The sequence below is a fragment of the Ovis canadensis genome, chromosome 7, assembly GCF_042477335.2.
Source record: "Ovis canadensis isolate MfBH-ARS-UI-01 breed Bighorn chromosome 7, ARS-UI_OviCan_v2, whole genome shotgun sequence".
Lineage (NCBI taxonomy): Eukaryota > Metazoa > Chordata > Mammalia > Artiodactyla > Bovidae > Ovis > Ovis canadensis.
The window spans coordinates 54,484,993-54,507,338 of NC_091251.1; the positions used below are offsets into that span (position 1 = coordinate 54,484,993).

Genomic DNA, 22,346 nt, shown 5'->3' on the forward strand with positions numbered 1-22,346 from the left:
GTTAGAAATGTTCAGAGAACAAGGAAGAATTCAGTCCAGTTTAGTCTCTCCCCACTGAGCCAGAAGGGTCTCCAGTGCCTCTCCCTCCCACAAGCCAAGTCTCACCTTACATTCCCTGTCTCTTCTCATGTTAGATGCAGCTTGTCTGCAGATGCATGAAGAAGAACCACCCTCAGTGGGCATTGCAGGACTCTGTTGTCATGCCTCCTTCAGCTGGAACCACATCACAACTTGGATGTTATGGGAAAAGCAACCCCATTCATTGATGTCCACCTCATAGCCCTCAGACTACAGAAGCAGCAGTACTGAGGCACGTCCTCCTGTTCACCAGGAGTCAACTCCAAGCCCCAAAACAACAATGTCCTGCAGGTAATTCTGCATACCTGCAGTGGGTGGAATAATAGACAACCTGCTGTCCATGTGAGTGGCTTCTCCTGGTGGACTGCAGACCGGGTCCTGAGCCAGGTTATTCCCTTTGTAGGACTACGTGATGTGCTGGGGTTGAAATTTGCAGAGGATGGGGCAAATAGCCAGTGGGGGTATGCTGAGGTGGTGGTAGCCTCTGAAAACCTGGTCCACAAAATTACTGGAAACTCTTTCCAGAAAAGTACTTAATGGACAAAAAGTGGACGTGGGGTTAGTCACCTGGCAGACCTGTCATCATTTGAGGCAGAGGCTCAGAATGTGAATGCATTTGAGTCTCAAGAGTGGAAATAGGTATAAAGGACCAACGCAGTATTCTAGTAATTCTGCTGCTGGTTGGGCCGTACATTGAGCACCTTGTACTCACATCTGCCTGAAAGGATAAACCCCACCATGTGCTGCCTGACTTAAACACTCTCCTTCACTCCTTCACCTGATGAGTCTGGTCTCAGGCCCAATTCTATCCCTACCGCCTCTCTCCTCAACATTTGGAGTCTTCCTCTTCCTTCTGGCATCTCCCACGAGCATCTCCTGCCCCTCCACTGCCTCCTTTTGTAGCTATACCTCCCCCTGGGCCACTCCACCCGCCCTTTACCTCAATCCAGCCTTATTGCCTTCACCAAATGCTACAGTAGGGCCTCCATCAGATATTTACATGAAGGTCTTTGACCCCTCTATCCACCTTGGCAGCCAAGATTTGGGCTTTCGACCCTCAGTGGTGAGTGAAGCTGAATTTGGAGAGATCATGAAGCAAACCAGAGCAATGCCAATTCCAGAGTGATTTCTAGAGCCAGCACAGGGGATTACAGTGACTCGACTGAGATGCTGCACACAGTTATTGCTGTTACCAAACAGTCTCAGGTCACCAATGATGAGTGTTGCTGTGTCCTCATCTCCCTTAAGCGGTTCATGGCACTGAAGCCAAGTCCTACAGTGTGGGTGCCAGCAGGAGCTCTTCCAGAAAAAGACATCTGTTCTGGGAGCAATCGTCTAGCTAGTCCCAAGGGAGCAGCAGGACAGCAGGAGGCGTCGGGACCTGCTTCTTAATAATGATCAGCATGATGGTTATCTCTAAGAAAGGAATCAGGAGCACAAGAGACACCAGAATAGAGAATGGGGCTGTACCTCTGAGAAGGGAATCTGGTTGCAAGCATTTTTTTAAAAGGACTTGTATCTCTTCACCTTCATCAGGCATATTTTGTGGATGTACCTTAGAATTTCAAAGCCCTGGATTCCTCTAAGTGGGAAGAAATACTCCCCTCCATCTTCCTAGAGAAGAGAAGCTCCTCTTTGCCAACAGAGGACACAAGGCTTCACCTGAGGTAGATGGAAGATGACTCTTGTCCTTTCAAGATTAACCCCATCTTCCTTCATTGCCATCAGACTTTTAAATCGAAGTATAGTTGATTTACAATGTTGGGTTAGTTTCAGGTGTATAGCAAAGTGATTGAGTTATACATATACACATATTCTTTTACAGATTCTTTTTCATTATATATTATCATAAGATATTACATATATTGATAGCTCCCTGTGCTATACAGTATGTCCTTATTGTTTATTTTATTTATACTGGTGTATATCTGTTCATCTCAATCTCTGAATTTATCCCTCCCCCAACTCTGTTTCCCCTTCAGTAACCATACATTTGTTTTCTATATCTGTGAATCTATTTCTGCTTTGTAAATAAGTTCATTTGTATCATTTTTTTTGGTTCCACAAATTAGTGATATATGATAATTTGTCTTTCTCTGTCTGACTTACTTCACTTAGTAGGATCATTTCTAGGTACATCCATGTTGCTTCTTTTTTATGGCTGAGTAATATTCCATTATATATATACATATATACATGTGCACACACACACACACACACACACACACACACACACACCCTGCATCTTCTTTATCAATTAATGAAAATTTAGGTTGTTTAGAGTTACCATCTGACCCAGCAAGCTCACTCCTTGACACATAACTGGAAAAGATAAATCTCTTTTTACAGAAGATACAAGACCCTAATATTCAGAGCAGCATTATTTACAAGAGTCTAGACATGGATGTCATCAGATTTTAATAATTTGGGTCAGCTCTCTGCATAGCTCAAGCAGTCCCTGTGGCAGCAGCAGACAGCTTTCTTACTGGAAGAACTTCAGGATCTCACTAGAATGCACTGACAGGAACGTGTATGGGAGTGGGTCTTGCGTGTGCTGGACGGAGGGAGGTAGAGTGTGAAGGGGAGCATGGCATAGGGAGCATTTACCAACCCAGGAGCACCCTCCCAGGGCTCAGGATCTGACTTCCTGGCAAGGACTCTTAGTAGCTTGCTGGCTGGGTTCTTTGTCGGTTGGACATAAAAATAGCTTACAACAAACGAGGCAGAGGTGCCACAACTGCCTGGATGAAGTGTGGAGAGAAGAGTCGGAGGGCCTCTTGGTGCTGGCTTATGGCAGCACACCGAGACCCTACCCAGTGACTGTGTTCCCCAGGAAGAGGGTCCAGGAGACAGCCCCACGACTGAGGCAACAAGGAACACGCTAGTGAGGGTGGCAGTGGCAGAGGCAGCCACGTCAACACTGTCCCCCGCAGGCCTAACTGAACCCCCTGGCTCACCTGGTTCCAGCGCAGACCTCAGCAGGGGACCCTGGAGCTGGGCAGCGGACAGTCCCTGTGAGTGACATGTCTCACCTCAGGCCCGTGTCTGGCCATCTCTCTGCTTCCTGCCTTGGGACTTTCTCCAAAGGCTGCTTGGTCCACATGGACGTGATGTAGAAGTGTGGGAGTGTTAATACCTTAGGCGAGGAACTTTGGGGAATGAGGTACAAGCAGTGAGTGAATGACCCCTGCCCCCCGCCGCCCTGTCCTGCAGCGGGACAATCCTGGGACACACTGGCCACAGTTCCACTGAGGACCTGTGATGAGACAAGTCCTTGATGTCCACAGTGGCAAAAACTCTCCCTGTATTGACCTCAAATACAGGCTGCTCTAAAGTCAAAAATTCACCGTGTATCATTCTTTCTCGTATTCTGTCTCCCTGTCTCAGAGCCACACTCCTGCTCCTTGGGGCCACCTCCCAATTCAACTCGACACCCCAGTCTGTGTCTTAAGCTTTGTTTTCCGGGGAGCCCTAAGGTGGTTCTTCTGTGCTCAAACTTGAAGCTCCTAGAATTCATGTCTGGGTAGCACAGTATACTGGGAACCAGTTAGCGGATTATTATTATGTTAAAACGTCCTCATTTGGAAAACATACCCCAGCTTAGCATTAACTGATTATTGGTGATACTGCCAATCTCAGAGCTGCGTTTCACTTTCTCCACCCTAAGTTCATTTAGGGGAGAAGCAGTGTTTTCCCCATACCCCTCACACTGTCCTTGATGGCAAAGCCAGGTAAAGCTCACAATAATTATGTGTGAGCAAACAGGCAGAACTACTGTATTTTATAAACAGTGGTTATTATTAAAAGCAATAAGGGGGCCTAATTAGGTCCAGCACATCTGAAAGTAATTGCATTGCCTCCTGTAAGCATTTTAGTGTGTCCAAGTGCTTAGTCTTAATTCTCCACACTAACTCTCACTGCTTGTTTGCTCTGCCATTTGCTAAGACCTGCCTTTCCTAAGTTATCATCGCTGTTTATTCTGAATCTGTATTTTCAATCTGTAAAACATTAGATGGCTCTGCTTCCACCTTTATCAGGAAAAAGAATATTTCCTGATTTAGATCCCAGATCTTGGGATCTATTCTCTCTCTGGCAGACTCCAAGCCTCACCACTGCAATTTGAAAAGCTTCCAGAATCCCATTTCCTTCACAGATCTCCCTCTCAGGAACACAATATTGCACTGGCTCCAGCCTCTGGAAACCTGGAATTACCCAGAACCTCTTTCCTGAACTCCCCGAGAGGCTATCAGCACCTGGTGGGCACTGAGACCCAGATGAGTTGTTAGATGCTCCTTTGTCCTCAGTGTCATGGTTTTTAAACTAGAAATTCCTTGACATCAAGAATAACACTTTTGTAACTCAGTTCCTAGTACAAGGTCATGCACAGTGAAACACAATGCAGTCTTTTTTTTAAATGAAGGTAGAGTCACGGGTAAATTCAGTGAACACAAAAGAAAAAATTTCAAATGCGACATTTTAATACCTAGCAAGTGAACAACATTTTGATTGGGTTAATATTAGAAGGCTCAGTGAGTTGGTTCACAGAGGTATAATATAATTCTTAATACTTAGAAGCCTAAAGTAATTTAAAAACAGACAGAAATAAGTTATATGTGCTGGAGAGAACAGCGTCACAGAGCCAACTACATTCCTATAAAATTTTGAGTGTTCTCTACGGTATAAAGACAATATAGTAATATCCTAGATGCATCATTATCATTTGTGTATGTTTGTGTCTTATAGCCCTAAAGGGTATCAGAAAAATTACAGAACCAGAGAGGAGCTAAGTCCACTAATCGAATACTTAAGAAATATTAAATATGGATGGAAAGATGGGATTATCTCATTCAACTCCCTGATTTTATACCTTGGTATTGGCAGAAGGATACAGGCCCAGCAATGAGCCTTTGGTATCCTTCTAACACGCTGTGTGAATGCGGGAAGAAAGCTTGTTGATTCTCCTCATCTGCAGGTTTATCAGGAAGCCAGGAAAGGCTTTTAGGGATCTATATAGAAAGGAAAAAAAAACAAAACAAAACACACCAAACTGTAAACTAAAGGTTTATGAACACATACATTCATCATAGGCTGTTTATAATAGCTGGGAAATTAAAAATTACCTGAATTCTAATAGTAAGGTAAGAGTGAAGTAAATCATAAGATAACTCACAATGGAATATTGTGTAGATATGAAAAGTGTTTTATAAAAAAATTAATACCATGGGAAAAAGCAGTATACTAAATTTATATAGAGAGTATTATCTCACCTGTATAGATATCAATGCCTGGATAGAAAAAAATACAGACAAAAGCATCCAAAATGGTAACTCTGGATAGCATGTATCTTTGGATGCTGGGATGCTGGTGATATTAATTTTAAAAAATAATGTTCTGTACTTTTCATAATGATTTTCTAATGGGAAAAAATTTTAAGCAGGAACATGTAAAATAATTTAAAATATATTAGTTAATAAAAACTATAAATTTTTACATGAAAGATAGTTTTCAATATCTCTGCATCAATCTTTTAAAAAATTTCTTATTGGAGTATAGTTGCTTTACAATATTATGGTCGTTTCTGCTGTATAGCAAAATGGATCAGCTGTATGTATATACATAAGCTCTCTTTTTTAGATTTCCTTCCCATTTAGGTCACCACAGAGCACTGAGTAGAATTCCCTGTGCTATTCACTAGGTCTTCATTAGTTATATATTCTGTATCAATCTTCGAATAAGAGAGGGTACATGTCGGGAGAAGCAAGACTTTTTCTCATAGTAACATGCTGCTGTGGATAGTTCTGACATGCAAAATACAAAGAGAAGCAACATCATAAAATTTACAGTGAATTTGTAACTCTGACAAGAAAACTGTTAAAGTGCTAGATTTGGGTGTTTTGTTTTGTTACTCTAGGCACAGCATCAGGTTTTCTTGATTTTGTTTTGGGTGATAGTGTAAAATCAAGGTCATTGTGAGTTCAAATCTTCTAAGAAGTAGATGCCAAGATGGGGTAAGATGTGCAAGAGAGGGTAACAGCTGTAAAGCACAAATGGAGAGAGAGCAGGAGAAGGGAGAGAGAGCTTTCAGATGGAAGCAAAGTCTGACTCTCGTGGAAGGAGAATGGGTAGGAAGCTTGGGTGGTGAAAGTCTCAGACTGGGTGTGGCTCCCAAAGAGGTTCAGCCAAGCCAATGGGAAGTTCTTGAACTAAGTTAGCCATTGAAGTTGTCTCTGGATGAAGTACAAGCTGGAATCAAGACTGCTGGGAGAAATATTAATAACCTCCGATATGCAAAAGACACCACCCTTACAGAAGAAAGTGGAGAGGAACCAGAGAGCCTCTTGATGAAGGTGAAAGAGGAGAGCGAAAAAGCTGGTTTAAAACTCAACATTCGAAAAACTAAGATCATGGCATCTGGTCCCATCACTTCATGGCAAATAGATGAGGAAAAAATGGAAACAGTGAAAGACATTATTTTCTTGGGCTCCAAAATCACTGTGGACAGTGACTATAGCCATGAAATTAAAAGATTCTTGCTCCTTGGAAGAAACGCTATGACAAACCTAGACACCATATTAAAAAGCAGAGACATTACTTTGCTGATAAAGGTCCATATAATCAAAGCTTTGGTTTTGCCAGTAGTCATGCATGGATGTGAGAGTTGGACCAAAAAGAAGGCTGACTGTTGAATAATTGACACTTTTGAACTGTGGCATTAGAGAAGACTCTTGAGAGTCCCTTGGACTGCAAGGAGATCCAACCAGTCAATCCTAAAGGAAATCAACTCTGAATATTCATTGGAAGGACTGATGCTGAAGCTAAAGCTCTAATACTTTGGCCAACTGATGCGAAGAGCTGACTCAGTGGAAAAGACCTTGATGCTGGGAAAGATAGAAAGCAAAAGAAGAAGGGGGCAACAGAGGACAAGATGGTTGAATGGCATCACTTACTCAATGGACATGAATTTGGACAAGCTTTGGGAGATGGCGATGGACAGAGAAATCTGGCGTGCTGCAGTCCGTGGGGTCACAAAGAGTTAGATATGACTGAGCGACTGAACAACAACATGTTTCTTAGGAACAGAACACATTTGATCTTCATCATGCTCAGTCACTGACTAGAAGCAGCCTGTGGGAATTGTGGTGGTGGTGGTTTAGCCACTAAGTCGTGTCCAACTCTTGCAACTCCATGGACTCTTGCAACTCCCAATAGGCTCCTCTGTCCATGGGATTTCCCAGGCAAAGACTACTAGAGTAGATTGCCATTTCCTTCTCCAGTGGGAATTGTGACCTTGGCACAAATGCAGTGGTACATTCAGAGGGGCAGCTAGTAGGGCAATAGTCAACTATGCTCATCACAGCAGATATCTGAGCAGCACAAGTTCGGGGCCACCAGAGTCATTAAGATGCATGTTACAAGAAGGAATAGTTCCCTGAGTCTTTAAACACAGAATGAGTGACCTTGACATTTTCTTTAAGTTCATCACTATAGACAGATGTGCCAAGAGGCATTTGTGGGCTGTTAATGACTATCACTTTCTAAGTGCCTCACAGATATAGAAATACTGTGTTTATATTTAACTTCTCTAGATGAACTTTGGTTGGGTACAAGCAGCTCATCTATTCTGCTTTACCTGTGGCTTTGTTTTTGCTAATTCTCTATTTCAGGCAAACATAATAAAGATAATAATATATTGTAAATGAAACACCAATTCAGAACATTTCACAGCATTTCCTTTGGAAATATTGGATCAATGGAGACTATAATTACTGGAAAGCAGAAATGCAATGCTGTCATACAAACTGAAGTGTTTCTACTATATCTCTGAGGCATTTAATCAATTCAGCCAAAGCAATCAACAAAACCAGTTGTTTATTGTTGGAATTCCAAATCACCTAATGACAAACTGGGTTTCTTCAGATTTAATTGACTAGATGTTGAACTACAGTGACAACATAAATCAGCATGCCCAAATGGTCTTAAGGTGGCAAGATGGCAAAAAATGCACTATAGCTGATATTAATGATAAAACTCCTTCCAAATATTTTACACTTGAAACAAAACACTATTGCACTGTAAAATGGTCAAAGTTGCTAGGAAGTGTGGATGATATAATAAGTGCTTATTAATTAAAAAAATCCCCTTGCTATGATAACTGAGAGGTAATTGTATATTCAATCTTTGTCTCTGGGATCTTCTTTACCAGAGTGCCTTTGGATTTCTGGGACAGAACAATTCCTATATGCCCTGCTCATGCTATGAGTTCAGTGAAAAGTTCAAAGACTAATTTTTTGTTTGTTTTCTTTTATCATGGTAAGAATATTTCATATGAGATATACCCTCTTAATAAAACACTCATTGACTATAGCTACAGTGTTGATCTCTAGAGCTTATTCATCTTGTTTAACTATGACTTTATGTCCATTGATTAGTAAGTCTCTATTTCTCCTTCTTCCCAGTCCCTGGAAACCACCATTCTATTCTTTGATTACTTTTGATACTTCATATAAGCAGATTCATGCAATATTTATCTTCTATGACTGGCTTATTTTACTTAGCATAATGTCCTCCATGTTGTCACATATTGCAGAATTTCCTTCTTTTTTAAGGCTGAATTCAATTGTATGTATATACCATATTTCCTTTATCCTTTCATTTGTCAATGGATATTTAGGTTGTTTCCATATCTTGGCTATTGTGAATAGTGCTGCTCACCCAGAAGTTCTAATAGCTCTTTGAGATTCTGATTTCTGTTCTTTTGGATAAACACACAGAAATGGGGTTTCTGGCTTATACAGTAGCTCTATTTTTAATTTTTTGAGTTATTTCCATGAAATGGGGGCTGCACCACTTTACATTCCCACCAACAGTGTGCAAGGGTTAAAGTTTGTCTACATCCTTGTCAAAACATGTTGTCTTCATAATAGCCATCCTAACAGATATGAAGTGATTTTGATTTTCATTTCCCTGATGTGTAATATCATTGAGCATTTTTTCATACACCTGTTGGCCATTTACATGTCGTCTCTGTGAGAAAGGTCTATTCAACTCCTTAGCCTATTTTTAAAATTGGTATATTAGGATTTTTTTTCTATTGAATTGTAGGAGTTCCTTACATTTTTTGGAGATTAACTGCTTATCAGATATGTAGTTTGTAAATTTTCTCCTATTCCATACATTGCCTTTCTGTTGGTGGTTTGGGGTGTAGAGGAGATTTTCAGTTTGATGTAGTCCCACTTGTCTATTTTCACTTTTGTTGCCTGTGCTTTTGATGTCATATTTATGGAGCATTGCATAGACCAATGTCATGAAGCTTTTCCTGTATGTCTTTTCCTAGGAATTTTATAGTTTCAGGTCTTACATTTGAGTCTGTATTCCATGTTGAGCTGATTTTTGTGTGGTGTAAGAGTTCAATTTCATTCTTTTGTCTGTAGATATCCAGTTTCCCCAGCACCAATTGTTGAAGAGACTAACCTTTCCCTATTCTATATTTTTGGTGTTCTTGTTGAAGATCAGCTGGCCATATATGTGTGGATTTATTTCTGGGATCTCTATTCTGTTTAATTAGCCTATAGGTCTGTCTTTATACTGGTACTACATTGTTTTGATTATGATAGTTTTGTAATATATTTTAAAACCAGGAAGTGTGATGGCATGAATTTTGTTCCATTTCAAGATTAATTTGACTCTTTATGGTCTTTTATGCACCCATGTGAGTTTTAGAATTGCTTTTCTGTGTGTTGATTTTATATCCTGCAACTTTACACACAGAAATCCCTTGCATTCCTATACACGAATAATGAGAAAGTAGAAAAAGAAATTAAGGAAACAATTCCATTCACCATTGCAACGAAAAGAATAAAATACTTAGGAATATATCTACCTAAAGAAACTAAAGACCTATATATAGAAAACTATAAAACACTGATGAAAGAAATCAAAGAGGACACTAATAGATGGAGAAATATACCATATTCATGGATTGGAAGAATCAATATAGTGAAAATGAGTATACTACCCAAAGCAATTTACAAATTCAATGCAATCCCTATCAAGCTACCAGCCACATTTTTCACAGAACTAGAACAAATAATTTCAAGCTTTGTATGGAAATACAAAAAACCTCGAATAGCCAAAGCAATCTTGAGAAAGAAGAATGGAACTGGAGGAATCAACTTGCCTGACTTCAGGCTCTACTACAAAGCCACAGTCATCAAGACAGTATGGTACTGGCACAAAGACAGACATATAGATCAATGGAACAAAATAGAAAGCCCAGAGATAAATCCACACACATATGGACACCTTATCTTTGACAAAGGAGGCAAGAATATACAATGGAGTAAAGACAATCTCTTTAACAAGTGGTGCTGGGAAAACTGGTCAACCACTTGTAAAAGAATGAAACTAGATCACTTTCTAACACCGCACACAAAAATAAACTCAAAATGGATTAAAGATCTAAATGTAAGATCAGAAACTATAAAACTCCTAGAGGAGAACATAGGCAAAACACTCTCAGACATAAATCACAGCAGGATCCTCTATGATCCACCTCCCAGAATTCTGGAAATAAAAGCAAAAATAAACAAATGGGATCTAATTAAAATTAAAAGCTTCTGCACAACAAAGGAAAATATAAGCAAGGTGAAAAGACAACCATCTGAATGGGAGAAAATAATAGCAAATGAAGCAACTGACAAACAACTAATCTCAAAAATATACAAGCAACTTCTGCAGCTCAACTCCAGAAAAATAAACGACCCAATCAAAAAATGGGCCAAAGAACTAAATAGACATTTCTCCAAAGAAGACATACGGATGGCTAACAAACACATGAAAAGATGCTCAACATCACTCATTATTAGAGAAATGCAAATCAAAACCACAATGAGGTACCACTTCACACCAGTCAGAATGGCTGCGATCCAAAAATCTGCAAGCAATAAATGCTGGAGAGGGTGTGGAGAAAAGGGAACCCTCCTACACTGTTGGTGGGAATGCAAACTAGTACAGCCACTATGGAGAACAGTGTGGAGATTCCTTAAAAAATTGCAAATAGAACTACCTTATGACCCAGCAATCCCACTTCTGGGCATACACACCGAGGAAACCAGAATTGAAAGAGACACATGTACCCCAATGTTCATCGCAGCACTGTTTATAATAGCCAGGACATGGAAACAACCTAGATGTCCATCAGCAGATGAATGGATAAGAAAGCTGTGGTACATATACACAATGGAGTATTACTCAGCCGTTAAAAAGAATTCATTTGAATCAGTTCTGATGAGATGGATGAAACTGGAGCCGATTATACAGAGTGAAGTAAGCCAGAAAGAAAAACACCAATACAGTATACTAACACATATATATGGAATTTAGGAAGATGGCAATGACGACCCTGTATGCAAGACAGGGAAAGAGACACAGATGTGTATAATGGACTTTTGGACTCAGAGGGAGAGGGAGAGGGTGGGATGATTTGGGAGAATGACATTCTAACATGTATACTATCATGTGAATTGAATCGCCAGTCTATGTCTGACGCAGGGTGCAGCATGCTTGGGGCTGGTGCATGGGGATGACCCAGAAAGATGTTATGGGGAGGGAGGTGGGAGGGGGGTTCATGTTTGGGAATGCATGTAAGAATTAAAGATTTTAAAATTTAAAAAATAAAAAACTAAAAATTAAAAAAAAAAGAAAAAAAATAAAATATAGAAGACTACCAAAAAGAAAAAAAAAAAAAAAAAAAAAATAGAATTGCTTTTCTATCTCTGTAAAACATGTCAATGGAATTTTGATAGTAATTGCTTTGAATTTGTAGATTGCTCTGGGTAACATGAGAATTTTAACATAATTACATCTTCCAATCCATGAACATAGTGTGACTTTCAATTTGAGTCTTCTTTCATTTATTTCATCAATGTTTGTAGTTTCACTATATACATAACTTCCTTCATTAAAATGGATTAAAGACAATCTCTTTAACAAGTGGTGCTGGGAAAACTGGTCAAGAATGAAACTAGAACACTTTCTAACACCATACACAAAAATAAACTCAAATTGGATTAAAGATCTAAATGTAAGACCAGAAACTATAAAACTCCTAGAGGAGAACATAGGCAAAACACTCTCCGACATACAATACATCACAGCAGAATCCTCTATGACCCACCTCCCAGAATATTGGAAATAAAAGCAAAAATAAACAAATGGGACCTAATTAAAATTAAAAGCTTCTGCACAACAAAGGAAACTATAAGCAAGGTGAAAAGACAGCCTTCAGAATGGGAGAAAATAACAGCAGATGAAGCAACTGACAAACAACTAATCTCAAAAATATACAAGCAACTTATGCAGCTCAATTCCAGAAAAATAAACGACCCAATCAAAAAATGGGCCAAAGAACTAAATAGACATTTCTCCAAAGAAGACATATGGATGGCTAACAAACACATGAAAAGATGCTCAACATCACTCATTATCAGAGAAATGCAAATCAAAACCACAATGAGGTACCATTTCACACCAGTCAGAATGGCAGCAATCCAAAAGTCTACAAGCAATAAAAGCTGGAGAACGTGTGGAGAAAAGGGAACCCTCTTACACTGTCGGTGGGAATGCAAACTAGTACAGCCACTATGGAGAACAGTGTGGAGATTCCTTAAAAAACTGGAAATAGAACTGCCTTATGACCCAACAATCCCACTGCTGGGCATACACACCAAGGAAACCAGAATTGAAAGAGACACATGTACCCCAATGTTCATCACAGCACTGTTTATAATAGCCAGGACATGGAAGCAACCTAGAAGTCCATCAGCAGACGAATGGATAAGAAATCTGCAGTACATATACACAATGGAGTATTACTCAGCCATTAAAAAGAATACATTTGAATCAGTTCTAATGAGGTGGATGAAACTGGAGCCTATTATACAGAGTGAAGCAAGCCAGAAAGAAAAACACCAATACAGTATACTAATGCATATATATGGAATTTAGAAAGATGGTAACGATAACCCTGTATGCAAGACAGCAAAAGAGACACAGATGTATAGAACAGTCTTTTGGACTCTGTGGGAGAGGGCGAGGGTGGGATGATTTGGGAGAACGGCATTGAAACATGTATAATATCATATATGAAATGAATCGCCAGTCCAGGTTCGATGCATGATACTGGATACTTGGGGCTGGTGCACTGAGACAACCCAGAGGGATGGTACGGGGAGGGAGGAGGGAGTGGGATTCAGGATGGGGAAAACGTGTATACCTGTGGCAGATTCATGTTGATGTATGGCAAAACCAATACAATATTGTAAAGTAATTAACCTCCAATTAAAATAAATAAATTTATTTTAAAAATATTTAATTGTTTTTGGTGCTGTTGTAAATGGATTTTTTTCTTAATTTCCTTTTCAGATTATTATTAGTGTATGAAAACATAACTGAGTTTTGTATGTTGATTTTATATCCTGCAACTTTACTGAATTAGTTTATTAATTCTAAGAGTCTTCTTGTGGAATCTTTAGAGTTTTCTATATATAAGGTCATGTCATCTGCTAATCGGGACAGTTTAACTTCTTCCTTCCTGATTTGCATGTGTTTTATTTCTTTCTCTTGCCCAATTGCTCTGGGTAAAACTTTTAGTATTATATTGAACAGAAGTGTCAAGAGTGTACATCCTTGCCTTATTCCTTATTTTAGAGAAAAACCTTTTAGTTTTTCAGTATTAAGTATGATGCTTAAATGTGGCTTTTCATATTTGGTCTGTATTTCAGTGACTACTTATTGATCTGATTTGTGTTACTCTAGAATTCTAAATGGCACCCCACTCCAGTACTCTTGCCTGGAGAATCCCATGGATGGAGGAGCCTGGTGGGCTGTAGTCTATGGGGTCGCTAAGAGTCAGGCACAACTGAGTGACTTCACTTTCACTTTTCACTTTTATGCATTGGAGAAGGAAATGGCAACCCGCTCCAGTGTTCTTGCCTGGAGAATCCCAGGGATGGGGGAGCCTAGTGGGCTGCCGTCTATGGGGTCACACAGAGTCGGACACGACTGAAGTGACTTAGCAGAAAGCAGCAGCAGGATTCTAAAGGAAATCAACCCTGAATATTCACTGGATGGACTGATCCTGAAGCTGAAGCTCCAATACTTTGGCCACCTGATGCAAAGAGCCAACACATAGGAAAAGACTCTGATGCTGGGAACAATTGAAGGCAGGAGGAGAAGGGGATAACAGAGGACAAGATGATTGGATGGCATCACCGACTCAATGGACAAGAGTTTGAGCAAGCTCCAGGAGTTTGCGAAGGATAGGGAAATCTGGCCTGTTGCATTTCATGGGGTCACAGAGTTGGACATGACTAAGCAACTGAACAACAAAAACTCTATGAAAAGAAGGAAGGAACCAGACCATTTCTGTCTGTGATTCAAAGTGTGATTTCAAAGTGTGGTTCCTGGACCCAGCAGCATCAGCATGTGCCCAGGAACTCATTAAAATGCAAATCCTCAGGCCCACCCAGACTCACTGAATCTGAAATTCTGAGAGTGGGGCCAGTAATTTGTGTTCCAATAAGCCATCTGGGTGATTACAATGCATGCTTGGAGGATGTCTGACTAACACTATTTCCCATGGTGTAGTATTCAGAAAAGTATCAAAGACATATTAACAAGTGTTATGCAACAGAAGATTCCTTATTTGAATAAGGTTGGGAAATCTGAGACTAAAAAGGTTAAGTAGAGCCCATGGGCCATGCCCCTTCACCAGAGTCTCCTACAGGTCATTCCTCCAGACCTGCCACTCTGTACATGTGCCTATTTATGCCCCACAAATAGCACAGCCCTTGTTCTTTCTCCAAGAGCCCAGTGTCCCATCTCTCTTAGCCACACACACACACACACACACACACACACACACACACACAGAGAGAGAGAGAGAGAGAGAGAAAAGAGAGAGAGAGAGAGAGAAAGGAGAGAGACAGAGAAAGGAGAGAGAGAGAGAGAGAGAGAGAGAGTTCCCTTTCTCTTGCTTCAAAGCCCAACTTTCTTTTTTCCACCCCAGTATGACAGACAGGAAGGAATCTCAGTGTGGACTGATGCCCCAACCCCAGCACTGCAAGGCAGTCACAATAATAGTCAATATATTAACCAAAGTGTAGGTTGTGGTGCCTGCGCTTAGTTGTGTCTGACTCTTGCGACCCCATGAACTGTAGCCCGCAGGCTCCTCTGTCCATGGGATTTTTCAGGCAAGGACACTGGAGTGGGTTGCTATTTCCTCTTTCAGGGGATCTTCCCAACCCAGGGATTGAAACTGCACCTGCCTGCATCTCCTGCATTGCAGGTGGATTCTTTACCAGCTAAGCCATCGGGGAAGCCCAAAGTGTAGGTTCAGTTCAGTTCAGTTCAGTTCAGTCACTCAGTAGATGGGGAAACAGTGGAAACAGTGTCAGACTTTATTTTGGGGGGCTCCAAAATCACTGCAGATAGTGACTGCAGCCGTGAAATTAAAAGACGCTTACTCCTTGGAAGGAAAGTTATGCCCAGTCGAGATAGGATATTAAAAAGCAGAGACATTACTTTGCCAACAAAGGTCTGTCTAGTCAAGGCTGTTTTTCCAGTGGTCATGTATGGATGTGAGAGTTGGACTGTGAAGAAAGTGTAGGTTATTCAGTCTTAAATAACTATTCTTTGGGGACACATTCAGTGCAGTTCAAATACATATTTAGAAAAAAGACATTTTTTTTACTGAAAGGACACAGTCTTGCTAAAGACATATCCAGTTCCTATTTCTAAACTGGATGAAAATATTTCAGTCTGAGACATCTATATTTGTATTATTTCAGTGGTTCAGGGTTTGCTTTTCCAAAATTAATGTGAGATTATTTGCTTTACATCTATCCACAATGCAAAATGCTTGCCTGCAGAATAGCTTCTGTTTCCATTTTAATATGCAGAAATTAGTTATGAACCCCTAGATGGTTTTCAGTTTGGGCAACCTAAAATTCAAAATTTACCTCTAGCAACAGGAAGAAACTGCGGGCAACTTAAAAATAGTGGTTTGTCTCTGAAATTGTGGCTACTCAGTAGGACTAAAGGAGAGAGTCCAAATTACTTTTTCATCTACTGAAAAAACTAAAATACCCCAAAGCTTTAAAACCTTACTTTGTTACATTGTTGGATCATCATTGTAAGCCAAAGAACAGGGGAACAAACATGCAGAAAAAGGGATTACTCCAGCCTCTAAAAAAACCAATATTGCATTTCTTGCCTGCTTTTGCATCAGTTGAGAAATATTCCCACAGGATGAGCTAACTACAAATGTCTAGTGTTCATGTGTGGAAATCTTCCAAAGCCTGGATCTTGAAGAAAGCGGATAAAATCTGGGCAACACAGAACTTGGAGATTAACTCAAGCATGATTTGAGATTTAAAACCTTTGAAAGGAACATGCCAGATCACGCCAAGTTGCTCACACCTGCTCATGATGAGACCAATTTTGTTCTGAAGGAGAAAGGGCGTTAATGTAAGGGTTGCTGGCAGGGCAAACAATAGATGGCGTCTCATCCCATTATATCCTATAATAAGTGTGTGTCATCCTAGCCTTTCCTCTAGTTCCTCTGACTCAAATTCATGCATTGTTAAAAACTTATTAAAATGCATTGAATCAGAGCTCTGTAGACAACAAAAATAGAGGGAGTTTTTGACGCCAAGCCAAATAATTTTGGCTTTTCTTCCCAATGTTCATGTAAACAAACTGTCAAACACCCATACATATGAATGGAAAATTATTCATGAAAGGGGATGTCGACTGAAGTTCTCAGAAGAGACACGACAGGGAACTAACGCACTGACATGTTGTCTGTGGAGGGCTGTTCCTTCACTTAGTGTCATATCGCATGAGCAGATATTTCACTTCACATTGTCCACCATTAAACACAAAACTCATGTGTAAATTACATTTATTAAAATTCAGGTCTTTCTAAGTAAAAATATAAAGACTTTCCCAAGTACTGATTCTTCTTTCTCCATGAGAGAAAAAAAAAGAGAGAAAGATGTGTGGAATAATTGTTCTGAAAGTTTGGAGGTTAGATCTTAGAAAATGATCACTGATAAACCAATCACATCTATTCCACATGGAGCAACAAAAACTCCCACGGGAGTCTGAAGAACTAGCAAGAATGACGGCAGTAAAAACATAACTAGACTTTGTGCTAAATAAATATATGCTAACGGCTGTGTTTTCATTGGATGAGGGGTTATAGATTCTAATTAACCTTTGAAGCAAGTCAGGAAATAAAATTTTAGTTGCTGAAGAGACTTCTAATTGCCTCCCATTATCTACCCTCCCCATTTTCTACAGTCATAGAATTTGAAGCTGGGTACATGGTCTCCCCTTGTGGCTCAGGTCATAAAGAATCCTCCTGCAAAGCGAGAGACCTGGGTTTGATCTCTGGGTTGGGAAGATCCCCTGGAGAAGGGAAAGGCTACCCACTCCAGTATTCTGGCCTGGAGAATTCCACGGACTGTACAGTCCTCGGGGTCGCAGAGACAGACACAACTGAGCGACTTTCACTTTCACATGGTCTCCCAGTTTGTCTACATATCCCAGCCTCCCTTATAAGCCAGGTGTGACCTATGGCAAATTTCTAATCAAAAAGCAGGGAGAAGTGATTTGTGCATCTTCAGAGCTGTGCCCTTAAAGAAAAGGGACATGCTCTCCACTTCCTGTGCCCCCTCTCCACTGGCTAAAATGTGGATGAGGACATAGGTTCAGGTGAGGGCAACACCTTAGTGACCAGGACTAATAAGACAGAATCCTGGGTCCTCGAACTGTGGTGTTGCCCAAGCAGCCCCTGACTGCTCACATACAATTAGAGAAATAAAACTATCTTGTTTTGGACTTCCCTGGTGGCTCAGATGGTAAAGAATCTTCCTCTAGCGTGGAGACCGGAGTTTGATCCCTGGGTCAGGAAGATCCCGTGGAGAAGGGAATGGCACTCATTCCAATAGCCTTGCCTGGAAAAATCCCATGGACAGAGGAGCCTGGTGGGCTGCAATCCATGGGGTCACAAAGAGTCAGACAACTCTGACTGAGTGACTAACACACAACACAACACATTTATATGATCTTTCACAGAAGTTAAATGCATATTCTAATAAATGCAAAGTATATTTGTTAATAATGAAGAATATAGAACTTCCAATCCTCTACAAACTGGGTTAGTAAATGTTGGGCACAGGCCAAATCTGGCCTGCTGCTTGTTTAGTAAACAAAGTTTTATTGAAACACAGCCATGCTTATTCATTTGGGTATTGTCTCTGGCTGCCTCACACTCTAACATCAGAATTGAGGAGCTGTGACAGAGACCATATGGCCGACAGGGACTAAAATATCTATTATCTGGTCCATAACAGAAAAATTATCCTTGCTATAGAGGGAAAGAAAAAGAAGACTTCATTCAGAATAAGTCAAGAGAGAGGGACAAACAAATCAAATAGAAAAACATGAAAAAGAGAATTTAAAATATAAAGTCAAAAATATGACTAAATATACTGGTGGTTAAAATAAATGTGAGTGGGCTCCACTAAATATGTTAACATTTGTCAGGTAAGACAATGAGTCAAGCCTAGAACTGTTAGGGGATTTGGGGCATTTAAATAAAAAGTGGGAGAATATCAGAGGAGCAACAACAGAAGAGATCTGTTGTGGATTAAATTTTCCCCAGAAAGGGAGGACTTGACTTTCAAGAAATTGTACAAAATTCCAGGTAGCTGTTAGGAATCTGACTATGAGAATCAGAAATCAATTCAGCTAAGAAGGAAGAGACCAAGAGGAAGCAGCCTTGGGCCAAACAGCACATGATGAAACATCCTCAGAGCCATGTGCTTGTAGGAGAGGTAGGGGTGACCTACAGGCTTCCCAGGCGGCGCTAGTGGTCAAGAACCTGACTGCCAATGCAGGAGACATAAGAGACCTGGGTTTGATCCCTGGGTCCGAAGATCCCCTGGAGAAAGGAACGGCAAGCCACTCCCCTGGACATTGGGAATCCAATGGACAGAGGACCCTGGCAGGCTATACAAGTCCATGGGGCCACAAAGAGTAGGACATGACTATAGCGACTTAGCAAACACAGGTGACCTAAAGGTCAAGTCCACCAAAGCACACAGGCCAAATTCAATTGCATGGGTCCAAGTGCTTGTAAGTCGTCTGATTAATATATACTGTAGACTCTACCATTCCCTTGCATTTAATACAAAACTGTATGCTTCGGTATCTTATGGACACTGAGAAGGATATCAGAGAATTATAGAGAAGGACCCATGATTCCAATGATGAGTAAAGGAGAAACTTCCATTCTCTGATTCTGTGAGGAAGCCTTCAGTCTTTGAGCTTCTCTGAGCTTGTTCCATTTTTGTGCTGCCGGAAGGAACATGCCAGCATTCTTGTCACTCACTCCTGTCTGCCATGCCTTCTTTCTGGGGCCGCTTGGCCGGACTTCCTTCTAATGCCAGCACCTGTTATGATGTCATCTCCCCAGCCTCAACCACTTCTACCAGAAAAGATTACACAAACTCCCCAATTATCCACAGAACTAAATAAGAGGATGCTGACATGAGCTGAGCAGCTGCTGAGGAAGGCATAGTGAGGGGGATGGGGATGCAGAGATGAGACTTCACCTCCTCTCTTGTGTCCTTGTTAGACAGAGCAAAGCTCTTCAAATCCAGTGCCAGGGTGAAATTTTTTATGGGATGTTAGAGGTTATACTTTGAGGAAATGGTCTTATTATCAGTTCATTCAATATGTCCTAAGTGTCACCTGTATGTAAGCTATTGTGTTTGGGACTGGGGATGGAAACATGCATAAAAAGTGTCCCCTGTCTTTGATGAATCTACATCTAACGGAGAGAAAAAAAAACTTCAAGAGTAAAATGTATTTTGACTGTAATATGTTTTATTGACTACCTTGGTAGCTTCACTGAGTCTTAGTTCGAGGTTATAACCTTACATTTTATCAAAGGTCAATATTATAAAATGGTTCTGGGGCGAATGATTTGGTATCTTTTCATAAATTACTGTTGAAAAAACTTCATTCCTCTGTTTCTTACATAGAAGTATCTCTTTTAAGAATTTAGTATCAGAAAAATGTTTTCTGACAAACTGGTATCTTTTAACAGGTGATAACTATATAATGAATCATAATTTAAAAACTCATTTGACTCTGAGAAACTTGTAATTCAATCAATGTTTAAGCATAGTCTATGTTTGGGGCATGTTTATTTTTTCATTTCTGTGGCTCTATATTAATGGTCTTAGGATAAATGTCTTTTTAAAAATTATGGACCACATAATGTTTTCCTAGAAGCAAACAGAATATAAAATATAACTTTGATCAGAACATCTTATTCCTCCCGGAAGTATAAGTAATTCCCTAGAATCAGATGGAAGCAAATGACAACACAAAGCAGGGGTTATTATGATAATCTGGAACAGAAAATAGCCTTGGAGTAGATTATTTTGGTTGGGTGGTCTTTTGGAGTCCACCGAAGATCATTCTCAGGGCACAGCTTTTACAGGCCTACCCACTGGCCTGGCCAGGGGTCTCTATCTGTTTTGACTGTGTCAGGAAGACAGAGTTTGGTGAAAATCTCCTAGAAGCTTGGATAGTTATTCAAGATAAACATGAAAAGTATGTCATATTATAATCCTGTCTAGCCTGGAAGGTTATGCAGGCTTGACCCCATAAGGGGAAGAGGAGGGGGGAGGAGGACTTATCAACAAATAACCTGGATATAAATATTCAAACCTAGTTTTCATTGGTCTAAATGCTATTTCTGTATCTAAAATCATGCCCTGAGGGAAAAAAATCAGGGCAACTAGGGCATGCCTGTGAACACCTGGGACTTTATAAGCGTTCCAGGTCTAACTAAAGGTTCTGTTTCTTTTATTCACCCACCCACCTCCCAACATAATTCCTGGCTGATTCCCACTTAACTTAGAAGAAAACCTGCATTTAAAAAGCACCTTCACTTTGGATCTCCTTTACGTGATGTAAAATGGCCTCTTTTAGGATTTAATTCTTGCACAGCTGGACAAGCAAGGGGTGGGGGGTGATGCAGGTTGCCACAGAAACTGCTGTTGGTGCTAGGATTCTTTATACTTTGCTCCTAAAAATAAGATGTAAAATGTACCCAGGGTGTGATTAGCGCAGCACAGAAGGGAATTTCTAAAAGGAGAGCCAAACCTCCCGCCCCCACGGGAACGGGGGTGTTCTTCATAGCTGGAGGCCAGGACAGAAAACTGGGAACAGATGCCCAACATGGTTCTTCCCTCAAAAGGTGCAGGGAAAGACAAATGGGAAAACTGGCTTTTGAAGAAGAAAACAGTCTTCAATCAGGCATAATTCATATAAATTTCAAGGTTGAGATGTCCTGAGATTACCCAGGAAAGAAACAGATCTGTTCTCTGTAACCTACATAAAAGCTATAGAGCTGCACATAAAGCCCTAGAGACAGGGTGAGACACTGTAGTCTGGTGTCTTGCCCAGAAGAAGATGCTGTCATATGCGACCTTCGTCAGGTGGTCCCCCAGTCAGCTTGGACATGTTCAGTGATCTTTACTTCCTTTGGAGACATCTGACAACTGGACTTCTCTCTCTAAATGTTGTTGCACTCTGCCTTTCTGTAACTTCCACCCGTTTGCTTTTGTTTACCTTCTGCAGCAACCAAGAAAAGTCAGCTGCCACCTTTTTTTTTTTTTGGTCTTCATATGATAATTCTTCATTTACTACTAAATGGAGCAATCAGCCACTGGTCCACTCACAGCTTAGGTAGGCTGACTAAGCTGACAATCAGTCCACTTCATAGATCTTGGTGCAAAATGAAATGTCATTAAAACGAGCAACTCATGGTCACATACAGAAAATGTGTATGTGTTTCTAGGCACATTCAACAGCTACGATGGGCCAGGCACCAGGCTAAGTGCATATTCATCTCATTTCATCCAGTTATATGAGGTAAGTAGCTTTATCATCCCCGCTTCATAAAGAAAATCCAGTTTAGTCTGAATGGCAGCAGCCTCATGGGTGTGTGCAGAGTAGAGTGGAGGGCACAGACTTCAGAGTCAGAGGGGGTTGAGCTTAAATGCAGTTTCTCCACTTGCTATATTTGTGATATCCTGGAGAAGTTATGTAACCTCTTTAAACTGGGTTGCTCATCTCTGAAAACTAGGATAATAAAATGTCATGAGTTAGTAAATGGAAAGAAA

At 40.5% G+C, this 22,346-nt stretch overlaps 1 long non-coding RNA gene and 1 pseudogene across 1 annotated transcript in view; one reads left to right on the top strand and one right to left on the bottom strand.

The window, feature by feature from the left end:
• Positions 1 to 265: 265 nt before the first annotated feature.
• On the top strand, positions 266 to 1,585 carry LOC138444223 (cleavage and polyadenylation specificity factor subunit 7 pseudogene; annotated as a pseudogene).
• A 2,884-nt stretch (positions 1,586 to 4,469) lies between these two features.
• The window catches only part of LOC138443567 (uncharacterized), a 59,019-nt gene continuing 41,142 nt past the window's right edge, over positions 4,470 to 22,346 (bottom strand). The window contains exon 3 of the long non-coding RNA XR_011258203.1: positions 4,470 to 5,084. This is a non-coding gene — a long non-coding RNA (uncharacterized lncRNA). The remainder of the gene's footprint in view (positions 5,085 to 22,346) is intronic.